This window comes from Notothenia rossii, assembly GCF_949606895.1.
Source record: "Notothenia rossii genome assembly, chromosome: 4".
NCBI classification, from domain to species: domain Eukaryota; kingdom Metazoa; phylum Chordata; class Actinopteri; order Perciformes; family Nototheniidae; genus Notothenia; species Notothenia rossii.
The window spans coordinates 27,950,933-27,966,532 of record NC_136902.1 but is presented as its reverse complement, the minus strand read 5'-3'; the positions used below and the strand labels follow the sequence as shown (position 1 = coordinate 27,966,532).

Here is a 15,600-nt window from a genome sequence, read left to right as displayed (position 1 = left end):
AGAGGCATGACAAATATTCAATATTCATGCTTTTAGCTAAACCACTTTCTATCTTTTAATCAGCCCAGTTTTTTCTCCAATCTAATCTTTCCATTTAATTATGTAATATGGTAACGTTCAATTAAAAACATGGCAATCACCATAATTAGATATGGTAATGTATTGTACGCATCCAATCACCTTGCATTCCTGTTTCCACCAAGTCAATCTTCTACTAGACAAACCCCTTCTACTTTTTTCTTCCATATTTTTCTTCCTTATGTTTTTTGTGTCTTTATCTGTTCCATCCATTAAATTAGCCCATCCCCAAGAGATGGGAAATGTGTGTGTGTTACTAAGCCAGTGGCAAAGAGCCTGGCTAGGCAGTGAAACATAGAAGCATAGGCGCTTTCACACCGAGTACTTTTCCCAGGAATAGTTCCCCGGAACTTTTATTTCCTGGAACTGTCTAGTAAATCGCGTTCACACCGGAATAAGTCCCTGAGGGAGCCGCTGACATAACTTCTTCTTCTTCTTCTGCTTTGAGTTTACTGGCAGGCCGCAAACAACTTCACGGCGTATACTGCCACCCGAAGTCCCCGGCCGGAAGTCCCCAGAGTTAGGGACTGGCTTCAGCCTTTCGAGTAAATCGCCAGAAGCGCCGACACCTCCTTATCACTCCACCGCTCCCATGTTTTCGTTTGTGTTGCCATAAGTCAGTCTCTCTCTGTTGGTGCGCTGGGCTAATGCTAATAATGCTAATGGGAGCAAATAAAATGGCGGCTTCACAAAAACTTTTCAGGGTTTTACAGGGCGTGGTTTGCAATTCGCCCAGCCAATCAGAAATTGAAACCTTTTTCTCCACAGGAAATTCCCTGCTCTCTAGCAGGGACTAAAATGGGGTGAAAAGGTTCGCAATAAATTTCCAGATGGTTTTGGTGTGAAAGCAAAATTCCAGGAACTATCGGAACTATTCCTGGGAAAAGTACTTGGTGTGAAAGTAAAAAGCGCCTTATAGTGTTTGGCAGCCACCTCCAGTAGACCCCGACACTCACTGGTCACACTCTGGCAACTACATTCACCTACACACACACACCACACATATACTACAACATGCACTGGCACTACAATGGGCTATTAACTATGGTGGCTGAGAGGTGCAATTGACAATTACAAAGTGTGAAACACTTTAACAAAGCTTGAGATAAATTAAAATGTTTTATTACATGGCTTAGTTGAATACTCGATTCTGATTGGTCAATTCAGAACACGTGACACGTTGTTAATACTGAACAGACAGACCGCTGTCAAGGACTTATTGACCGTTGTTAAGGACGCTCACATCTGCAGAAAGAAGTTCGTTCGATTTAACTGTATACAGTTTGGCCGAAAAGCAAACTGCATGCAGTTTGCTTTTCTAACTGACAAGACAAGAGCGACAAGACAAGAGCGACAAGACAAGAGCGACAAGAAAACAGCGGAGAAGTAACGGGCAGAAATCCTCCTTTTTACGCAACGGTCCAGACATAGACATCAAACGGCGACACATATTTGTATAATTGTATAAATCCTTAAAAGCATTTCAATTAATAGTGGGAGTCATAACCTTACTTTGTTGAGAATGTGGCCATGCAATAAGCGGGATAATGTGCAGCGACTTGGTCATTATGGGGAAAAGAACACCTTCATGCCGATCTAGATCCCTCCGCTTCGCGTCGGGCTCCTGGTGTTCTTTTCCCCATAATGACCGCGTCGCAGCACATTATCCCTTACATAAAACACACACGTCATGCGCCTTGTGGACCGGACATCTCCTTCGTAAAACGAGTAATAGTGGGAATAATCGCACAGTTTGATGTATGTAGAGGTGTGTGTGTGTGTGTGTGTGTGTGTGTGTGTGTGTGTGTGTGTGTGTGTGTGTGTGTGTGTGTGTGTGTGTGTGTGTGTGTGTGTGTGTGTGTGTGTGTGTGTGTGTGTGTGTGTGTGTGTGTGTGTGTGTGTGTGTGTGTGTGTGTGTGTGTGTGTGTGTGTTTGTGTGTGTGTGTGTGTGTGTGTGTGTGTGGTTAAAACGAAGCAGCCTGCAGTTGCTCTTTAGCTGTCTAATGAAGGTAATCACAGCGAAGGCTGTGTGTAAAAGGCACAGCTCCACTACTTGCGAACCTGTAACTTTCTTGTGTGCACGAGAATGTATGTCTTGCGCACGAGAAAGTATATCGTGATGAGCAAAACCATGTCACTTGGCCCAGGTGGTTTCCACAGAACGGGCAAAACATGTTTAACGACCATAAACACACTCGTACCGTCCATAGGTACTGGCGCCAAAACCGCCAAAACCAGAGGTCGCATTAACCGAATATTTTCCGTCTATGATGGTTTTTTTTTAACAATGATGGAAAAATCTGAAAGCCGTCCGTCATTTTGACGGAGTAGAACAAACTCAGAACAGCGCCAAAGTTTCCCCGCAGCGGGGCTCCGGTGTTATGCCATGTTATTATGCATGCCCTCCCAAAAGGAAATTATATCGTTTAAAAACCTAACTTTGCCGAACAGATCATTGAAATGTCTGTGAGTACTTGCTTTACGCTGAGCTCGCTCCCGCGAGGTGCAGTGGGCATGCATAACACGGTGCTAACAGTTCACGAGCGAGTGTGCGTGTCCCCCCCCCCCCCGGCAGAGTTGTGTACAGGCCGACGGGTTATAATGGATTTTGACGGAAATTTTACGATCCTGTCCGTCAAAATGACGGGCAGCGAAAAGGTCTAGCGCAACCTCTGGCCAAAACAAACTTATGTTTGTGTCAATCACTTGCACGTCACTTCTGGTATGATGGGCATTCCCTTTCCGGTTTGATTTTCTAGTTTGTTAAAGTGTTTCGGCAAATGTTAAAGTGGTTCGGAAAACTTTAAAGTATTTCGGCAAATGTTAAAGTGTTTCGGGAACTGTTAAATTGTTTCGGCAAATTTTTAAGTGTTTCGGTAAATGTTAAAGTATGTCGACACTTGTAAATGTGTCTCTAGCTTTGTAAAAGTGTTTTGCATCTTGTTAATTTGTTTTTGTTAATGTTAAATGGTTTTTTCTTTGGTAAAAGTGTTTTGCTAATTTAATTTTGTTTTATAAAATGTAAATTTGTTTTATAAAATGTAAATTTGTCTCAAGCTTTGTTAACCTGTTAAACCCCATCCCTGTTTTTCAGGTATCAGGCTCGAAAATGACATTTCCAGAACAAATGACCATAACTACACTTCTCAAAAGGGGAAAATTAATAATCTTTTTTCTCAAAGTAATTATAAACCTGTGAGTTGGATGTAGAAAAGTCAAATGATAGTGTCCGTCCAAAGATTATTTCTACCCTTGGATGATGGGTTAGTAGACTAAAAGCTTTAGGAATCCAAAGTCCAACATATAATAAGTACCCTGTATTAAGATTGATGCAAAACAAGTGACATTTGACCTTTTTAGAGAGGTTTGGCAAAAAGAACTCCACCTCTGGGGTGATTTGGGTGGAAATGGGCGTTTTTGCCGTTTCTCTGGAACCCATTGGTCGATTTTGTTGATTGACATCTTAAAAGGGGAATTTCCCCATACACACCAACGTTACCCAAAAAAAGTGGGGGCTTCGCGTATGCAGTTTGACGAAAGTGAAACATATCTCACGCTCTGAAATCTGAAAATGGAAAAGTAGGTTTATTCCTCATGGATTATCAGAAATCATTTCAAAGTGACACAGACACATTGGATTAGCCTATGGATTTATGGGCTCAGAACAGTCTCATAATACACACATGCACACAGAAGGATTCACACTTGTATTTCATGATCCGCAAAAGGATTCACACTTGTATTTCCGGATCCACACTTGTGTTTTTCAATGCACACACAAATGTGTTCTGTTTCATATACATGTAAATAAAATCCAAACACAGAACAAAGTTTTACATATGTATTTTTGATCCACACATATTTGTTTTTCGTTAAAATCCCCTGAACCTGCAAACACAAATCGCTTTCTGTGCATAGATCGCTGTGCATTCGTGTGTGGGTTTTTTGAGACTCCCCTGACACTCACCCGATTCGTACTTGTAATTTCTCTCATCTATAGCCAATCAGATGTCTCCTCCAGTCTAAGCCAATCACATGAGCGCGCCCCCACGAGGGTATGATTTATTGCGTTCATGACACTTCATATACTCATTTTGCGCAGTCCGGTGAGCTCGCTAAACAGAGGGCGGAGTTTCAGGTGATCATGCAGAGCTGCTTGTCTCCGTCAGACTCAGCAGCTGATCTGATCTCTGTCTCGCGTCCGGTTATACTTCACTCGCGTTTATGTCCATATCGATCAGATCCAGCTCTCCTGATCGGCCTTTATAGAGAGCACCGATCAAACTATTAAGAGTGAATATCGGCCGATAATGACCGGCGGGGCTCCCCCCGTTGACAGTTCACTGTCTAGCACTGGCTTCATAATGCACTGATCGATTAGGCTAAGCTAACCTGTAGCTGCTCCCTCCACAATCACAACATCTTCATACAGACATAAATAAAGCAGCTGTATTCGCCATACAGGAAACACACATTTAAAACGTTTTTGCCTGCCGTTTTTGTGTACACGCAAGCCTTCATCAATGGTTCGGAAAGTGGCGTTGTACCTTAATAATATAAAGGCTTGTATTTGCGTGCATTGCTGTTCGGAAAGTGGCAATGTACTGAGAGTGGAGGTGTCCTGAGATTAGCGCCCTCAGGCCGCTGCAGGTAGGCTCCTGTCAGCTCCGGACAGCGCAAAATGCGTACATGAAGCGCTACGTCATGAACGCAAGAAATCTACCCTCGTGGGGGCGCGCTCATGTGATTGGCTTAGAATTGAGCAGACATTTGATTGGCTATAGATGGAAAAAATTACAAGTACGAATCGGCTGACCGTCAGGGGAGTCTCAAAAACCCACACATGATTGCACAGCGATCCATGCACAGAAAGCGGTTTGTGTTTGCAGGTTCAGAGGATTTAAACAGAAAACAAATATGTGTGGATCAAAAATACATATGTAAAACTTTTTTCTGTATTTGCATTTTATTTACATGTATATGAAACGGAACACATTTGTGTGTGCATTGAAAAACACAAGTGTGGATCCGGAAATACAACTGTGAATCCTTCTGTGTGCATGTGTGTATGATGAGACTGTTCTGAGCCCATAATGGATTAACCTCCAGCGTTTTTATCGTTTTAATGCCATTGAAGACAACTTTTGATCAGACAACAACGAAGGCAAGACATAATGCCCTTTTTGCTACCTAGCGCCACGTGTTATGATGTCTGTTTTTGTTTATTATGTTGCGAGTTCTTATCATAGAGTGATGATATAGATACCTATCGATTATGTGTGCTCTCACGATGCTAATCGATGGATTGGATATGCAGTTACGATAAGTAATAAGGGTGTTATACCCTGTTTTCTGCGCAACCGCCGTTAGCATTTTTTCACTCGTGGCTAATTCAGATGCTCAGCGTTAGCTGATCATTTAGCTGAGTTTCTTCCCGTTACATGGATATAAAACATTCATAGTTTATTAAATATTAAGAAGCCCTCAGACGCTGTTTCCTGTAGATGATGCGTTTTTCCGCCCGGGGGCGGGTCGATGGGGTTCAACAGGTTGAAGTTTTTCACACTTTGTAATTGTCGATTGCACCTCTCAGCCACCGTACTTAGCGTCCAAACGGCCTGTTCTACAAGCTGGCATGGTCATTGCAAAACTATGGACTCTGTTTTGTTATAACAGAATTGAGGAAGGGCTGAATAAATGCATATATTAAAGTTACATTTATGTAAAAACATGCAGCATGTAAATAGGTATTTGCCTCCTCCTACATATATTGGTATACCTTTATGTGGATTATTTCTTACCCATTTTCTTTTTTAAAGAAAGCCTGCTGTTATTTATATGCATGTATCATTGTTTCTGTTAGCCGGTATTTAACAGACTTGGACCAGAAAAAAGTCTGGAAAAGGTAAATCTCTCCAGTCCATCCGGTCACAAAGAAGGATGGAGTGGGAATTAACAGCAGAAAGTTACCATAATATCGATGCAAATATGGGTTGTTTGGTGACAACGTTTTACTAACTGGGGGCTCTTTATGAATATGAACCGTTTATTTTCTCTCGCACTGACATAGTTTAGTAATTAACAGCAATTGCACTTCAAGGGGCTTCAATGACGCAACTTGGAGACCAGAAGTTTACTGACTTTTTGTAGTTTGTGCACGAAACGGAAAGGCTGGTATATGTATCTGTACTATAACTTTCACCAAATGTGTTTCTCCATCCATCAATACTTAATTCCTTAAAGAGCAACTTGCAGGTTAGAGACACCAGTGGACAAATGTGTAGGAAAATGATGAATACACTAGATTTTCCCAAAAATATACAGAAATATACACTACAGTGACATCTGGCGTTGTTTTAGTAAGACATTTTCACTTCCGCATAAAAAAGCCTCCGCACGTGACCTTCCGCGTGTGACGTAACATGGGGGATAACGGCCGGTCTAACGTATGAATAAACATGGATCACAATGCTAGTTTTGACACAGAAGAGGTTGAAAAATATATATTCAAATGCATATGATTATAATTATGAGCTTGCTATGTGTCCAAGAGACCAGGAGCAGCCAAGGATTAGAAAAAAAAATGACGGCCATCGGAGAGAAATGGAGCTTTGGTGTGTGTAGAACCATTGGAGAACAGAGCAGCTGTCTTGGTGAGTGACCGGCGTTAGCTACAGTTAATGTTAGCTAACGTCAGTCACATCATAACATTGTGAAGTTAGCTATCATATATCAGGCTATAACTAAAGTAGCATTGATAATATAGTAACGTTACTGGCAGGACTGTTGATACTGATCCATAACAGAAACTAATGCGCAAGTATCAGCCGTATCTCGTGTTACCTAATGCAACTCCACACTACGGTGCTGTGTACCGGAGGGGAGACGCGAGATACGGCTGATACTTGACGATCTGGCGGAGAAAGGTTGTGGAGCCTCCGTTGATATGTCGTTGTAAATGGCTTGATGGAAAGCAGGTGTGTAGTCGGGGAGGGTGCACAGCTGATTGCAGCAGGTGAGTGGAGGTTGAGCCGGGAGCCAGGAGTGGCAGCCACCACGCCCACACAAACAACACAGACAGGGGGAAACAAACAAACACAAAGGACACGGGTGGAGCAGTACAGCCACCACAGCGTTACCTAATGCAACTCCACACTACGTCTTACGGTGCCGTGTACCGGAGGGGGGAGAGAGAGAGCAGCGAAGGGGGGAGAGAGATGTAATACAGTTTCCTGATAAAGCTGTGGAGAGTATGTGCTGCAGGGAGGTGGATGCACACAGCACCCAGGAACGAACGCTAGCTCCGGTCCTTTTCCCGTGAGGGAAACTGTTGACTCGATATCCTGACAGGCTCGAGTTTGTGCAACCTGCACAAACACAAGCTCACCATGATTACAAATGGTGAAATGCAATGTAAAATTGCCGAAAAAATACCAGCTCACTAAATCACAACCGCTCAAACCAACTACAAACTACTAACGCGGATTGGGCAGAGAACGAGTCCGAGAAAGTTGCTCCCCCATGTGACGTAATATGACGCGTTTGACGTTAAAAAAAAAGTAGTTTTTAGTAGCAGAGCTCAAAACGGCTCCTTTTCCTCTGAATTCCTGCCCTTATGTCTTGTAAAACATATCATATCCTGCATTAACATTTTTAATTGTAATTTTCAGGCAAGGTTAAGCCTAAATGTAGTAAAAAAAAAAAAACCTGCAAGTTGCTCTTTAACAATTTTTATAATTTCACGTATACAAAAAATAAAAACGGTGTCTTTGGAAATCACAAATGTTGATTCCAAATCTCAGTGTCATGATTTGATTCTTAATTCAATAGAGAAAATATGCCACCATATTCTTAATTTCAGTTTCTGACTCTCCTTTTACTCTTTGTTAATCTACATCTTTGTAAAAGGTCTCTTTGACACACAATTGACAACACATGTGGGACTATATTGCTGTTTTTTTGCAATCATTTGGTGATACTTTACAGTCTTGTGCATTTGACCAGAGATGTTTGTCAAATGTTTTGTTGGATTACCAATTTGGTTCAGAATGAAAACTCTCACCAGAGGATGAATCAAAAGGACTATATAGCAAGTCCCTGACTTTTCATTCAGCAGCAATTCCAGGCCATAATGTTTAATTCAATTATATAGGTTTGTGGTACTGTAGTAGAATTTCCCATTAATTAATTAATTCCCATTTCAATGGCCCATGTTTCTTTTATAATAATTAGTATATCTTTCCGTTATTTTGAGCCGTTTATATAATTCAGTGTCTCTGGAACCAAAGTTTCCAATATGCGTGTATATGTTTAGGTTTACATTCCCTCGACTACAGTAACTTGAATGTCTGTATGAGTTGATGCTTAATGGCATGCCAGTAGGTACCATGGGACGGTGTGCCATCTGTACTTGTTTATATGTCATTACCCTGACATGATTCCCATAATGAAAATTAAATAGTATGGCAATATACTGTACATTAAAAAAGCTTTGAAAAATGTTGGAAAACATTTCTGACCCTAATCTGCAGTGTTACATTGATTCTTGATCGATTTCTAACACACTGAGTTACCACGAGGCTTCAGGCTATATTTTTATATTTCCATCTATCTGTCTTTATTCCTACTTCCACTGGCAATATATTAAATGTAACTGTTGCTGCATTTTGTGATGCAGCAAACAAATCTCAGTGGAGTGTGAAGACAGAGACCACATTTTGCACTGTGAACAGAGGGCAACATATTGACCCTGTGTACTCCAGAGTACAGAGTACAATGACTGGCCTTGGAACAGAACATATGCTTCATTGTGTCAATAAAAGGACAGAGGTTTGTTTGCTCTTCTGAAACAACCAGGAAAGTTCATAACGTATGTACACAGTGTACTCTGTACTAAAATGTAATTGAAAGCACTTTTAATGTACCGAAGACACAAGGGTGACAAACACAAGCTTATTTTAGTCAATAGCCTGGCAGTCAATAGTGGCTTCTTTCAATAAGTCGAGTCACAATGATACAGAATCAACAAATTGCTGGTCTTTGATGTGACATTCAACAAAAGGAAGAATCCAGATTTATTTTCTCACACTGCTTAATCACAAAACAAACTGGGGGCCATTTAGACACTGTTTACAAAAACATTACCACAGCATAAAAAAATTATTATTTCTGTAAAGGCTCTAACACCAAACGGAGGAGATGGCTTGGTTGCCTTGCGTTGCCAGTTTCTTAGCCAAAAAGTTGATTTGAACACACTGCAAAGACTACAGCTAACTATCTGATACATATTGCGCCGGCAGGCAGCAGTAGTCTGTATTGGTCTCTCAAATAGGCAAAATAAAATCAAGGACTAGATATAAAAGCCACACTTTTAAAAACGAAACAGTGTTTTTGGAACCATTTTCACAGCACTCTCACTAACCACTCCTTCCAGAAGACCTTGTCATTGTGAAAATATCAGTATATAAGAATGATTAGACAATAAAGATGAAAGATGAGAAAAGAGGGTGTCCCACCTTGACTTGAGTTCGCCGCCAAACAAAAATTAGGCTGACAGACGCTCGTCCACTCACAGTTTAGCAATAGCCTATAACCAGCTTGGTATGTCAATACACAATGTGTTTCCCCTCCAGTAGCTCGAACCAAATTCCCACACCACGTAACCACTTTGTCGATGTTGGCACCCGAATATTTTCGGTTTTATTGCACTTGAAGGGTGCTCTTTTTGGATTGATTGCCAACATGTAAGAGGGCGGGACTTACCTAATAAGCCAGCCTCAGAGAACATGGGAAATAAGAGAAAATAGAGATAAGTCGTATAAGAGTGGCATGCAGCGGATGAATGCAAATGTTATTATTTATAACCCTCATTCCTGGGGGGTATACTACGAAGCAGGATTTTCGCTTAGCCGGCTAACTTCAGGGAAAACTTGGGGTTTCCGGTCCTACGGAGCTGGTTCTCCTTTTAGCAGGCTAGATCTCCATGGTAACTTATGCTGTGCGGCTAACCTGCCCCGGAGCAGGTTAGGTTGCAGGCTAAGAGCTCAACTCAGTGAAAGCACTGTCTGCTGACCAATCAGAGCTCAGTTTGCGGAGTTTTAAAGCGATCAAGTCATATTACAGGAGAAAGGAAATACAGAAAAGCTGCCATTGCAGGAAAGACGGCCGGCAAAAATCACCCACTGTGTGAACGTAAACATTAATAGAATATCACCTCCCACCTTCAGAGCAATCTGACTATTATAACATTAGCATTAAGAAAGCTTACTTACATACAGTGGGGCAAAAAAGTATTTAGTCAGCCACCAATTGTGCAAGTTCTCCCACTTAAAAAGATGAGAGAGGCCTGTAATTTTCATCCTAGGTATAACTCAACTATGAGAGACAAAATGAGAAAGAAAGATCCAGAAAATAACATTGTCTGATTTTTAAAGAATTTATTTGCAAATTATGGTGGAAAATAAGTATTTGGTCACCTACAAACAAACAAGATTTCTGGCTCTCACAGACCTGTAACTTCTTCTTTAAGAGCCTCCTCTGTCCTCCACTTGTTAACTGTATTAATGTCACCTGTTTGAACTCGTTATCAGTATAAAAGACACCTGTCCACAACCTCAAACAGTCACACTCCAAACTCCACTATGGCCAAGACCAAAGAGCTGTCAAAGGACACCAGAAACAAAATTGTAGACCTGCACCAGGCTGGGAAGACTGAATCTGCAATAGGTAAGCAGCTTGGTGTGAAGAAATCAACTGTGGGAGCAATTATTAAAATTAATTATTATAGTTTAAGACATACAAGACCACTGATAATCTCCCTCGATCTGGGGCTCCACGCAAGATCTCACCCCGTGGGGTCAAAATGATCACAAGAACGGTGAGCAAAAATCCCAGAACCACACGGGGGGACCTAGTCAATGACCTGCAGAGAGCTGGGACCAAAGTAACAAAGGCTACCGTCAGTAACACACTACACCGCCAGGGACTCAAATCCTGCAGTGTCAGACGTGTCCCCCTGCTTAAGCCAGTACATGTCCAGGCCCGTCTAAAGTTTGCTAAAGAGCATTTAGATGATCCAGAAGAGGATTGGGAGAATGTCATATGGTCAGATGAAACCAAAATATAACTTTTTGGTAAAAACTCAACTAGACGTGTTTGGAGGAGAAAGAACACCATACCTACTGTGAAACATGGGGGTGGAAACATCATGCTTTGGGGCTGTTTTTCTGCAAAGGGACCAGGACGACTGATCCGTGTAAAGGAAAGAATGAATGGGGCCATGTATCGTGAGATTTTGAGTGACAACCTCCTTCCATCAGCAAGGGCATTGAAGATGAAACGTGGCTGGGTCTTTCAGCATGACAATGATCCCAAACACACCGCCCGGGCAACGAAGGAGTGGCTTCGTAAGAAGCATTTCAAGGTCCTGGAGTGGCCTAGCCAGTCTCCAGATCTCAACCCCATAGAAAATCTTTGGAGGGAGTTGAAAGTCTGTGTTGCCCAGCGACAGCCCCAAAACATCACCGCTCTAGAGGAGATCTGCATGGAGGAATGGGCCAAAATACCAGCAACAGTGTGTGAAAACTTGTGAAGTCTTACAGAAAACGTTTGACCTCTGTCATTGCCAACAAAGGGAATATAACAAAGTATTGAGATGAACTTTTTTTATTGACCAAATACTTTAATTTACCATAATTTGCAAATAAATTCTTTAAAAATCAGACAATGTGATTTTCTGGATTTTTTTTTCTCATTTTGTCTCTCATAGTTGAGGTATACCTAGGATGAAAATTACAGGCCTCTCATCTTTTTAAGTGGGAGAACTTGCACAATTGGTGGCTGATTAAATACTTTTTTGCCCCACTGTATCTGCCACAACATAAGTAACCGGATCAGAGTAACATTAAGTACAGTCCGCGGCATATCACATCATAATGTATCATATATTTCCTTATCTGAGTCAGCGGAGCCGTATCTGGCCGTGCAACACTCACAGTGTCACATACACAGAAGTATTATTTTAAGCAACACATTAAGGTAACGAAACACTCGAGAAAAATGTAATTAAAGTCAGATCCACTTGTGTTTTAGAACGGGCCAGAGTGATATCATAAACCTGTTAATGTACGCATTCAAACACTTTTTCTTTTACCAGCTGGATTCACCTTGCAGGTGAAACTATGTGGCTTTTATCCTGGATAAAGTGTTTAGGTCATGGATGTTTAAAGTTTAACTTCTTATTATTTGACTAATATTAAAGTTCAATTTTCATTCAGGAAGTATGACGCTGCGCTGTCAGTACGCTTCTCCATGTTTGTGATTGGTGGAATGCTCCAAATACCACCCCTTTCATGTGAACGCGCACCTAACTAGATACGGGACGGCTGGCTTGAGCGATCCACTTGATAACCCGCGTCGTAGTACAGTTTAGCGAGAGCGTGTATGTTTTGGATTAGGCCAACCGGCTAACTCAAACATATCCAGGTTAGGTTGATCCAGCTTCGTAGTACAGGCCTCTGATGTAATCAGGATTTTCTACATGTTAACCTAAATGAACTAAAACCATCTGATTTCAGTGCACTGTTGTTGCCATTTGTTGTGGTGGTCATACCAGATTAAGTGTAGCAGTGTCTTTGTCTTAAGTCATCAGGTTGTTTAAGGACTATAAGAAATAGCCATCCAATGTAACAATAACATGAATAATAATAGTGAGTTATGTGGAGTTACTGCCATTCGTAGTTTAAATTCATTCACTTTTATTCAGTTCACCCCAACTTCATTTCAACACTTCAAGTAGCAATGAAGGTATTATTCTTATCCAGAGCTACCGTATTTTCAATAACAAAGTCAGATGGAAACTGAATAAAGTGGAATACGGTATGCACTATAAAAAAAAAATCTGACTCCAGGGCATGTGTTCTCCTTATAATTCTTTCACACAATCAGACATGAATCCTTGCTATAACGAAATGTACTTATTTCATTCCAGCACAGAATAGTTTTAGGTACTTGTTTCTCAAATTCACACTGAAAATGGTCCACATCAAGCAGTAGATACAGGACTGTGCAATCCTGTCATGATGGATGTAAAAGCGATATGGAGAGAAAAAAAGGTTCTGGCGACAAAAGAGCAACAGCATGAGTGGCAGCAATATCGCTTAGAACAAAGACGCAACGTTACACCAAACAACAGGCATGTGGTTAATAATTCAGCGGGCATAAGAGTCCATTTGAGAGAAGGTTTTCTAATATTCATGTGACATGATAGCAAAGACAGGAACTCTGGCTCTCACTGGGCACAGTGTTATTCATACTGTGAGGCACTATGGTGTTCTGTAATTCATAGCCTTGGTTTTTAGGCCAGGCGAGGACATGTAGAGCAACCCTGAGCTTCTGTAGCATACTCAATAATTTAAATAGACTTGTTCTCAAATGCTAAAGTGATAAAAGTCTAATATAAAATATATAAAAGACAATCCAATTAAAAGTTTGGAATTCTCAAAAAAAAAAGCTCATGACTGAAACACCAAACTGTCAACCTCCAGCAGGAAGATCCACAGTTATTTCAATTTATTCAATCACAAGGTAAAACTTTCTTTACTTCCTATCCATTGTAAAAGTAATTGTTAGGTATCATGCAGAGTGCTAAGATCTATGAAATCACTCTTGGCCACATGCACACAAGCTCCACAAAGACAATAGCAGCTAAAAAGTAAACTACCAAAATAACCCAATCCGACACAAGAAGAAAGAAATGATGGTCAATCATGTATTGACCCTATAGCTGTCTGGGAATAGCTTCATTTCAAGTCAAAAGCCAGGGGCAAGGTGTTGTCTGCTTCAACGTGTGGCTGGCTGATTTGTCTCTCTTGAAGACTTATCTGTAAAGGCACGGACACACCAAACCGATTTTGGCCGTCGGTGGGCGTCAGGCCAACGATGACCGTTGACACGCCCTACTCAGATTGGTGTGTCCTGCACCGTTGTGTCTTTTCAGCCGTGCCGACGACTTTTCGGCCAAAACCCGCCAATTCAACATGCAAAAGAAATCACTCTGATTGGCTGTTCAGTTAGCGAATCAGTGCATGAGAAGCTAAACGGAAGTGAGGGACCGAAACAAACTATTAAGAAGGCAAATCTGAGATTTCATTTAACTCCAGCTCTCGACACAGGTTCGGGAAAGCCCCATGAGCTTCTCGCTGTAGAGTGAAAATGGAACGCACACGCTATTTGTTGTTTGTTTATATCACGCATTCTGTTCTTCTTCTCTCGGTGTATCAAGCAGTCTGTCTTCCGGTTTTTGCCTCTTTTGAATGACGAATACACATTACCCCGCCTGTTGGTAAGGAGAGTTATTGCCACTCACGCATGCGCAGTTCGTACGTGCTTCTTGGCCGTCGGCTGAAGTCTTTGCGGTGTGTTCCAGTGCAACACATGGCCAAAACGTAGAGACGCGAGGCGACGCAACAGTCGGGGTCTGTCTGTGTCAGTTCTTTGTTGTCAGCTTGGTGTGTCCGGGCCTTTGCACCAGTGGTTCCCAAACGTTTTCAGTCAGGCCCCCCTAGGGTAATTGGAAACATTTTCAAGCCCCCCATAACCCGGTTCCCACATAGATTGGTAGGATTAATTATATATAATTCTACAAACACTACATTTTCTCTGCCAATAATAACAAGACACAAAGGTCCAACCATCATTGTATATGTTATTAGGAATTGAACATGAACAAAAGTGCTTGTATTGGAGATTGATCCTGTGCCACTGTAAAATAATTAGGCCTAATTGAAACTAGTAGCACTCCTTCCCTGAGTAGTAGTTTATTAAAGGTGGGGTAGGTAATTTTGGAGAAACCAGCTCGAGTGCGCTAGAATTTGAAAATACACAGCCGGAAAGAATCTGCCACTTCCTTACAGAGCCCCTCCTCCAACACACACGAACGAGCACATGAGCAATGAGGGCACGAGATAAGTTTGCGCACAGATGGAAAGCTGACAGGCAGGTAGGCCATCCAGTTATTTTAGCCAGGCCGGTTAAAATGATTGGTCGTGCTTTTTACAGTACTACGGCTTCCACAGATGAATTTTTTGTATGGATTTTTTGTCAAAGCACTTAAGATATTCATTGTTATCGGGATGTTAAGAGCATTCCATGGAATATAACAGAAAGTGTATCTCGAGCCGGTTTCTCAAACTACCCTACCTTTAAATACATTTTTTAATGAAAATATTTGTATCAACATTAAGTACTATTTGTACTGAAGGTTGCAAATAATCACATCACTAGTCCATTCCTATTCCACACATAGCCTACCTACTTTTACTTGAGTAACATTTTGAATGCAGGACTTTTAATTGTATCAGAGTATTCCTACACTCTGGTACTTGTACTTTTACTTTTACTAGTACAAGTTCTGAGTACTTCTTTCACCTGACACATAATTGGGGCAACAGAGCTACGAGTTAAGGGAGTCGAAAACGTTGCATTTCTCCGACTAATTACGATGTTTGGACAGATTGCTCGTGT

At 41.4% G+C, this 15,600-nt stretch overlaps 1 protein-coding gene across 2 annotated transcripts in view; it reads right to left on the bottom strand.

Annotated features, from left to right (window-relative positions):
- Positions 1–15,600, bottom strand: part of nphp4 (nephronophthisis 4) — a 225,068-nt gene that overhangs the window by 183,022 nt on the left and 26,446 nt on the right. The window lies entirely within an intron of this gene.